Source organism: Micrasema longulum, unplaced genomic scaffold (genome assembly GCF_059751315.1).
Source record: "Micrasema longulum isolate JH-2025_06_02 unplaced genomic scaffold, ASM5975131v1 h1tg000432l, whole genome shotgun sequence".
NCBI lineage: Eukaryota > Metazoa > Arthropoda > Insecta > Trichoptera > Brachycentridae > Micrasema > Micrasema longulum.
In genome coordinates this window covers 21,707-32,559 of record NW_028277632.1, presented here as the reverse complement: position 1 = coordinate 32,559, position 10,853 = coordinate 21,707, and positions in this window count along the sequence as shown.

Sequence of the window (10,853 nt, the reverse complement as noted above, 5' to 3'; positions counted from 1 at the left end):
GTTCTTAGACTGGCACCTGCGTGAGACTAGTAACCTCACCTTCATGTAACGGATGATCGAAATATTTTTTATTTGGGTTATCAATGTAGTGCCTTATGCACTACTGGGAGCGGAAAGGGGAAGACGATGATGATGATGATTTAATTGTCTTATTTTAAAAAACATTTTAATTTTCTAATTAGCTACCGTGTATCGAGACGCTTCGACACAACACACGAGAGTAATGTTATTCTACCCATACAAACGATTTGCGCCAGATGGCTCCCCAACAAACCACTTTACAACACATGAGAAGAAAGGAATCCCGCCTTTATTTTGTGTTTATGGATAAACGGAGAAGTGAGGGGTGAGAATCTTTGAAATTGTTTTTATAAGATTTAGATAGACACTGTTAATATGTAAAAATAGGACTGTATTCGCTTCTAAATTACAACGTATTGGGGGGCGTAGTAGCTCAAAAACTGACCAGTTATAAAATAAATAAGCTTCTTCTTATCGTTCCTCTCTCCAATAGAGGTTGGATATCGTCGTAGCAATTCTCACTTTGTTGGCAGCTGCCCTGAACAAGGACTGAGTACTGCAATGGAACCAGTCATGAAAGTTATTTAGCCAAGAGATGCGCCTTCTACCTGCACTGCGTCTTCCTTCAATCTTTTATTGTAGAATGACTTGTGAAATGTATTTTTTGCCTCTCATCACATGCCTAAAGAACTCATGTTTTCTTTTCTTTTTGGTATTCAGTACCTCTTTATCTCTTTCCATCCGTCGGAGGGCGTCATCGTTTCGGACACTGTCCACCCAGAAGATTTTTTATATCCTCCTGAAGCAACATATTTCAAAGACTTCAATCTTTTTTGAAATGCTTTGGGTGAGTGTTCACGTTTTGACACCGTAAAAAAGTACTAAGAAAAACTAAAATCGTACAATGCGCATTCGAAGGTCTAAATTAAAGGCTCCACTGCAAAGAAGGTCATCCTGAAAAAACAGTCTCCCGTCATCTCTGTTCTGACTTCGATATTTTGTGAGAGATCCCATTTATCATTCAGCCATCAAAATAAATAAAAGGTGCTTTAAGACTAAGTGTTTTGATTTAATAATAAAATGTTGACCATAAATGTATTGTATTAAATAAAGATCACATATTATATTCTGGTGCTTCAAACATTTACAGGTACTTTAAACATTTTGACTTACCCACACACTCAAAATATTATTTATTTACGTAGATTGGCATAGGAAAATAGATCAAGTAAAATAATTATTAGGTGTTAAGATACATTGTGTTTCTTTTTCCTGATAAATTAAAAATAAGCACCAGAAGTCAAACAAAACTATAAAGGTTATCATCATTCGTAAGGAAATTATCTGTTCTACAATTAAATTTAATTAAATTACAAGCCTTCAAAATGGAAGGTGATGTAAAAAAAAGGGAAAATTCAATCGAATGAATAAATCTGCCAAAACTGCTCACGATATTTGCGCAGCGTGCTTTGAAAATGTTATGAATTATTTAATAATGTATCGTAAAACAAAAAAGGAGAATAAATTTATTTATTTATATATATTATAATATTACCTGCATCTTTTTGTACACTTTGCCCGGCTAACAAGGGTACATACCCCGTTCTACGCTAGGCAATTACATTTTAACACGTAATATTTATTTACAAATCAAAAGAAAGAAAAAACAAATAAAATAAAAACTTACAAGTATAGAAATTTTAAACATACATATTTTTATATATATATATACATATATACATACACACATACATACATACATATGTACATACAAACATACATACACACATATATATATATATAGATATACATACAAACATACACACATACATACACGTACACACATACTATGCGCATACACATACATGCATTAAATATACAAAATCTAATTTGTTTTAATTTTTTTGTTGTGTCCTCTCTGTTTGGAAAAAAACAGATAAAACTTTTGCTGACTCTCAATAAATTAAGATGAGCCATTATTTTTTAAATATATATGTTGAATATAACGTAATTAAGAAATTAACAAAGACGAATCTTGACCTAGTTTATGCATTATGCATAATGAAAAGCAAAGAGTAGAAGAGCGACACGTATTGTGTATCTTATCACTTTGGATATTAAAATGTCATTTAAAAGTTTAGCACCAACAACAAAAAACAATAGAAAATGGGGGCCGCTCCAAAAAAAGACGAAAGTCACGTGGTCTTTCTTATTTCTCATATGCTAGGGTAAATAGAAGAAGAGTTAATATTTTTTACCCTATTTAAATTTATTACATAAACGGCATAAGCCAATGACAACAGTTATATAGAGAAGAATATTTATTAAAATACAAAAAAAAAAGAAAATAAAACTATCTAGGTAGGCAAAAACAAACAAGAGAAGAAAAATAATGGTTTAAAATATATTCATGAATACGATCAACATTCGAGAATTCAAGCTAACCCATCTTCATCCCACACTGTATTAATGGCGAAGGGATCAAAGAATTCCAAGTTGTGTGGCGAATTGACACACATAGGGGCATAAAAACAAAAAATGCTGTTAGAATATTTAATAAATAGCAGATTTTGACTCCTGGTGACACGGTTGGGAACATGAAAATAAATCGATTGCAACAGAGATGGATCTTCACTTATAGCATTTTCTTACTTCGGTAGTTTCTTCAATGAGACAGGTTTTCAAGAGAGAATAAAAATATAAATAATTACCCCTTTGCAATTTGAGCAACCATGTTTATTAGAAAACGGTATTGTACAGACTCGATATGGTTAATTATACTCCAATTATAATTCTTTTATCCAAACCTAACGGTACATAATCCGTATGAATAAAAAGTATTAAAATAATTTAAATAAATATAATTATCCACAAGGGATTACTAATTAATTTCAAATAAAAAAAACATGAAAAAACCATCAGAGTATTATTAAAAAAATATGCCTAATTTAAATATATAATTAAGTGGAGAAAACAAAGAATTGCTCATTTAAAATAATTTCGATTTATAACACGCTATGAATTTATTTGAATCTTAGGATTGTTTTATTTTTTAGTTATTTACGAAAAGTTAAGTACCTATTTTTAAGAAGTTTAATAACTTGTATCAAAATTATTATTTAATAGTTAACACTGTCAAGGAAATAACAATCAATGATAAATCCGCAGCAATGAAGGTTTCAGGTAACAAGAAATATGGATATTCAAACATAAACATTCATTTGCTTTACAGAATTTGTTTCATAAGCTTATATCTTTGCATTTTTTGTTTATATGCTTACTGTTTTTTCTTGCATACCTTTGTTATTATTGTTTTTTTTTTTTTACTTTTTAAAACTTTTTATTATATCCTATTTGACTAATTTCACGTATTTTTTCTGTATATTCTGTGTTTATTATTTAGTATGTTAGCATAAATTTTATTTTTATATTTTGTAAATGCTTTTTGGGCGTTAATGAACAAAATAAATAAATAAATAAGCAGAATGGTGAATTTTATACAGTGCACTTAAACCAGCCAATGACAGGTCATGAGCTTTGTAAAGATCTAAACTACCATATTATATTTTCTTTAATACTATCCATCTCTGTTGTAATGTTAATCTTAATAATTCCCTAGGTTTGGAAATCTTGTCCATGTCTGCAAACATTTGGACATATAAAATTTTTTGTTGATAAAACCAACTGTGTATTCAATTCAAAATATATTCAGTTATTTCAAAATATATTCAGTCATTTCATAGTATATGTTACGTTGGTAAAATAATTCAATCAGATGAATCTCACCTTCATCAATAACGATTTCACCCTTTTAACTTTTCAAAGTTTAACAGTAAGAAGAATCGAAAAAATATGGATGTTTAAACTTAACTAGAATGGATGAAATGTTACATAGAGTATAATGTGACCACTTAAACCACCTAATGACAGTCATTACCCCTGTAAATAGCATGTTTATGCTTGGACTTCAAAATTCTTTTCTCTTAATTGCCCTTCGTCTCAGTTGTAATAAGTTGATATTTTCATAAATAAAAAGGGTGATCCAATGAATTAAAAATAAGCTTCAAGGGTAAAGCGTTTTCCCGTCTAGAATGTTCCATTATTTTAACCGATAGTTCCATTGGGCGTTAATTTAAGAAAATATTTGATTTCCTCTTTTGTCATCGCAAACCTTCGGATATGAAAAGTGACAGTCATAATGGAAAACTCAGACAGTTTCCCCTAGAAACCTTTTATTGGAAATTGGAGATGTTTGCAAACCTTTTGTCTTACAGCTAGGTTAAGAATAGAAATATTTTTTATTTTTTTTATAAAAACGATAATCAAGCTTTTTTTTAAGACACGATAAGAATAGTCAATACGGAATCAAGTTATTCGTGGGGCTTATGACTTATAAGTGACCACTTTAGAAAAGGAAGTAAAACATAGAACTGGCAGAGGATGGATGAAAGCCGAGTGAACGCGGTTGAAACACGATCTCTTAGACGAATGAGTGGGAAATCAATGCATGACAGGGTTGCAAATGATGAAATCACACGACAGTGTAAATCTGAGTCAAGTATAATTGATAAGATTAAGAAAGGGTATCTGAGATGATTTGGTCATGTAGAACAAATGGACGACAAAAGAATGGTAAAACGAGTATATATGGCGAAAATGAACGGTAACGTGAGACGAAGACGATTAAGGAAGACGTGGCATGATCAGATAAACCAAAATCTTAAGTCTGGTCATGTCAAAAGCAGACAGAACCGAAGGGCATGCATGACAAGATGTATGATTGTGAAGAAGCTAGGAATGTATGCCAGGATAGACGTGTGTGGTGGTCTATTCTCTCTGCCTACCCCTACGGGGAAATGGCGTGATAGTAGTAGTAGTAGTAGTAGTTACAAAAGTAACATTCTTAATTTTCCAATGATCTTACATCAATATTCATTTAAAGAAGATTTATTCAGATCAGATTTTTAAATTTTTTTGTTTTATTTAACCCTTATACTGCTAAACAACGATATATCGTTGTTGTTAATCCCTATCATAAAGTTCCAACTAGACTGATGCTGACGTCATAATCCCGAAAAGGGTAAATGAATTCGGGAACTGCTTGTTGCACTTAACCGTCAGTGGTATAAAACATTTTCAAAACATACAAATTACTTATTCGACGGGTTATCATTTCGTTTCGTACCTATTTCAGCCCCACGGAAAATTTAACACAAAAAATGTTTTCTTACGCGCGGTTAAAATTTGAGCATTAAATTGTACAGCAAAGTTTCTTGAAATGAATAAAAAATATTTAAATAAAAACGAACTACTTTGAATTACGTCACTTCTTCATATGAATCAATGATAAGAGGATTGTGGAAGATTTCCGGTTTGCTAATCGTCAATGGACCAATTAACAGAACTAACCGAGAAGAAGCGGAAGATAACTTGCGACGTCACACGCGGGTTAATGTCAGAAATACAAAAATTTAAAAGATCGTAGCGCTTATAATACGATACATAAAAATTAAAAAAGCTTTGTCTAATAACAAATTTTTTTTAAACCACTAAACATCCTCATTATAAATTTACTTATGATGTTTAAATTCGCAGTGCTTTTAAGAAAAGAGAAACGACTAAACATAGGAAACTTCTAGCTAGTCGGGACCTGAAACAGTGAACTATTTTACATTGCAAAAACAGTCAAATGAAAAATAAATTAATGTTAATAGTTAGTTTTTTAATCACTTATATGATATTTGAAGAAAATAATTGCATTCGGTGTTTTTCCCGCGATTAAACCCGATCCAATAATTAAGAAAATATTGATATACTTCCGTAATGAATAACTAATTAAATACTTTACTTTTAATATAACAACTCTTATCGAGTGAGGTCCCTATATCACCGGAAAACCCCATAATTAAGAATATAAACAAATAATTAAAGAGCCATAAAACATAAAAATAATTCACCATGGAACCTAATGATTGTCAATTAGGACGTTTGAATATTAAAAAAATCATTTGTTCATTTATTATAATGGGTGCCAACAGCACTGGGAAATTCAAATGTTTTAGCTGTTCATTAGGTAGTAATTATTACTCTACTAACAAAACGTAATTATTACTATACAAACTCTATTCTACAAACAAAACGTAAATGAGGTGTATCAGCTCGATATTGATCCAAAAATACTTTAGAAAAAGCTTCTTCGATTTCGTGCTCTTTGTTAGAGTCATATTATAAATTATTATCATTATCACTTAAAAAATTATTGTTATTGTCTAATTCACTTTCGGAATAGGTTTAGCTGCTAAGCCTCCGAGTTTCTCGGTGATGTACTGTTATTTCTTTATCATTTTCACTATCCGTTATCATTTTGAATGATATATTTCGTAAATTTATTCACAATAAAAAGGACGCTTTGCAGAGTAAAATTATTAGTTAGAGTAACAAAGTAAGATTAAAAATATATTTAAATGTAAAAAATATGTAATTTACCTAAGCTGTTTGTAATTTCGGCAACTGTTGTCTATCTCGCTCAATCCATTATGCGTGAACAAGCTATTAGTGAAACGGAATATTTTTCTTAGAAGAGATATCAATTTGTGAGACAGTTGTATAAAAACATTATTTTTTTAAATTAAAATTATATTATAACATCTACCAAGAAATAATATCACTTCTTAGTACATTTACCGGTTACTTTTAAGTTTCAATCTAAATAACTCCCTACAAACATTTGGACATACTCAAAATATTGTTGATTAAAATAACTTGCATAATAAATTTAAAGTATTTTTAGGCATTACCTAGGTGAAATAATTTATCCAGGTGAAACTCACCGACATCAATAAAGGTTTCAGCTCTTTTAGTTTGCAAAAGTCAACAGATGGAAGAGTTGAGGTAATGTAAAAATAGTCATGAATGTGGATGTGTAAACATACCCCTAAAATAGTGAATATTTTGTAGTGTGTAAAGTGGTCATTTAAACCAGCCAATGACAGATCATAAGTCCTGTAAATGCCTAGACTTCCATATTCCCTTGGCAAAAATGTTTTCCCTCTCTGTTGCAACTAATTTCAAGATATATTTTACACAATTTTTGTTTAGCATGCATTGATGGAAGTGGTAGGATTGATAATATATAACAGAGCACTTTGCCCCGCAATCAGCAAAAAACTATAATTATTATTTCGTTTCAATAATAACTATTCAAACAATGCGCCTTGAGATTGCTGTACGAGATCAGTTTTATTTGTTTTTATTTTCAATTAAGAAAGGGTTTACAACCGCTGTACGAAAATTGTCTATTTGCGGCACGAATTGTCTATCTCGCTCACTCCACTGTGCTTGAATTAGATATTTATGAAATGGAAGATTTTTCTTGGAATTGCTATTAATTTTTGAAACAGTAGTGTGTTTGGAAAACAACGTATTCCATAAAATATTTTTAAAATGTATTAATAATAAGATTTCTGATTAGATTCTTGAAAAACTGCGTAGCAGCGTAAAGGTTAATCAAAAATTTATATATAAAACACATTTATATTTAGATATATATGAAGGTTTAAGAAGCAAACTTCGAAATCTCCATTGAAAGAGTTACTGAGATATTTGCGAAAAAGTTTTCTAAACTATGCTTCACTAACTCAATGGAGAATGCTAAGTTTGCGGTGTCAAGTAGTATAATTGAATTCTGTTTTTGCAAGATTTAGAGGCGGTTTTGAATTACGCATTTAGACAGGTAGATTTTTATGCATTGTTTATTTTGGCATCAATCTTTGGTTTTTGGTTGAGATTTCTAAGTTTGCCTGTAACACCCTTATGTTATACCTAATGTTATATTTTACGTTTCTACATCTCTAATGTAGCAAAATGGTCGTGTTTAGAGACGGGGTTCGTTTTACAATTATTTATACCATACACTTTTTTACAATGTTCATATAAATAAATCGATCAATTCAGCATAAAAATTAAGATGGGGTGGTTTTACATGATTATTTAATTGAGATTAAAATAAATGAGTATTTTCAGTACTTTTAATTTCTAAAAGTAATTGATTAAAATTATTTTTCTCCTAAGAAGAAACAATTATTTTGTGCGGCACTCGTGCATTGCACTTTAGAAAAAAAATAATGAGCTCGTATTTTTCGTAATCTTCAAATAAACATTTTCACACCGGATTTGATTAGTAAAATTTGTATTTCTTAATAATAATATAATATAATTTCAACCTGAGAGTACCCATCGAATAAAAACGCTCGTCCAGGGTTCTGGCTGTTTTTCACTCTCAGCACTGTATTGTTGGTCCCCCTGGACACATAACCCAAGATAACAAACCAGTGCATAGGGCACTGCATCGGTACACCAATCGCAGCGGATCGTGATCGTGTCATTTTTGTTACATAAAGGTAGGATGATCAGGCTTACACTTCAGATACCGGTCCAGGGACTACGAAATATTCTAGTGTGAAAACACATTTTTAATTTATTAATTTTTTCCCTTACATATATTATTTACATAGAAATATAATTACAAAAATACACTTCAAAAATACATCTTAAAATTAAGCTATAACATGAATTGGAAAAAATGCCCACAAAAACTTCAACATCTGATCGTGGGCCATTCCTTTTTTAATTATCAAAAAGTTTATAGCAAATATTATATATGGTATTACATTACTATGAAAAGAAAAGAAAAGAAAAATAAAAGAAAAACCGAATAAACATATTACGAAAACATGATTTATTTGCAGTCTGTATTTATTTTTTAAGAATCTGTGCCTTCTATAAATAAATGTTTCAAATCAACTATGTCGAGAATCGAACCCGAGACCTCTCGCATGGTAGTCAATCGCGCCAACCGTTACACCACGAGGCCGATTATAATATGCATTCTGGTATAAACATGATTGTGCGGTGATTTGTTCAAAGTTGAATTATTTCTTCAATCTATACATACATGTTCCTTTAACGGTGGCAGGAAAATTGCAATTTAATTACAACTTCCCCTCAGATAAGTTTGCTTGGAATACGAACAAACATTATGTTGTAACTTAAAAATAAATAAATTTACTACAACAGATATGAATAACATTTTATAAAAGGGTATATGGAAGTCTAGGGATTTACAGGGTTTACAAACTGTCATTTCAACATTATGCCAGCGCAATTGCCTATCACGCAATATGTCTCGGATTCGAAACCCGACATGTTTGACATAAAATATTTATTTAAAAAAGTGTTTTAACACTTAAATATTTGATAGTCCCCTGGACTGGCACCTGGAGCTTAAGACTGATCATCTTACCTTCATGTAACAAAAATGATCAATATACGCTACGATTTGTGTACCAATGCAGTGCCCTATGCGCCGTTAGGTGCGGAAAGGGATGATTGTTAATTATAACCTTTATTGTGTAAGGGCCTGTCTGCAACCTATTTTTATTCATTAACATCATTGTGTATTTTATAACTAAGACCGTTTTGTAAGGGTATATTATGTTAATGTTTCAATAATTACATCAAATCAAATAACAAAATTAAAATATTTAAAAACTTGTCTTGGCCTTGTGAACAAATTAAAAAGAATTAAAAAAATATTCTGATCTAATATAAAAATAAACAAACACAAACAAATTACAACAGAGATGGAAGTCTAGGCATTTACAGGGCTTATGACCTGTCATTGGCTGGTTAAAGTGGCCACATTACACACTGAGTAAATTTAACCATTCTGCCCATGTTTGAACATCCACATTTCCTCAACTCTTCCATCTGTTGACTTTTGTGAAGTAGAAGAGCTGAAACATTTATCACATAGGTGAGATTCATCCGGCTGAACCAAATCACCTACTAGGCAACGCCTGAAAACAATTTTCCAATTTTTATACTTCTTCTTTTAAGGATAAGGAAATAAATTTAAGTGATTTCATGTGTTTAATCATGGGTTTGTTAAATACGACACAAAGTTCAAATTATCAGATTATACCTCAACTAAGAAATTTTTTTAAACAAAAAACTTGGCCATATATATTAGATTGTTTGATGTTTGAACATCCATATTTCTTCAATTTTCTCCATGAGTTGATTTTAAGGAAGTAAAAGAGCTGAAACTTTTATTGTTGCGAAGAGATTCATTTGACTGAATTATTTCACACACTAGGCGACGCCTGAAAACAATTTCCAATTTTTAAACTTTTTCTTGGACCAGTTGGTTATATTAAAATATTTGAGTTTGTCCAAATGCTTGTAGACAAACGACTCGATACTCCATCAGAAGTCATTAAGATTAACAAATTATAACATGGATGGAGAATACCTTAAATAAGGGAATAAGGAAGTACTTTCACTTTAATATTGTATCGGACAAACTCAAATATTGTTATGAACAAAAACCTTCAAGAAAACAGAAAAAAACAGTTTTTCAGTTATTCTGTCAATTACAGATTTGTGGGTGGCGAAGATTGCGTCGTAGTGGGGATTACGGGAAATGAGGGGTGTGGGGGTACAGAGAAGTCTGCACGAGGCTTGTTGCCAAAGCAATGGCAACCGAATGAATGGCACGGATCGATAACCTGCTATTGTATATTATAATGCCGGCGGTCACGCGACGGGCCATATGCCATCCCACCTACCCTCTTCCGAACGTCTCGAATTGACCGAAAACTACTTAGACTGAATTCCTGACCGCTGCGTAAGAACCGGAGCGAAAATGGCTTTAATTAGGTCAAGAAAGTATCACAAACGGATTGCTGTGAACATTTTATTGCCAAAATTTTAGGTCATTTGGTCAAGAGTTCTTGAAAATCGTATGAAATTCTTCCGGTATTTAAACCTAA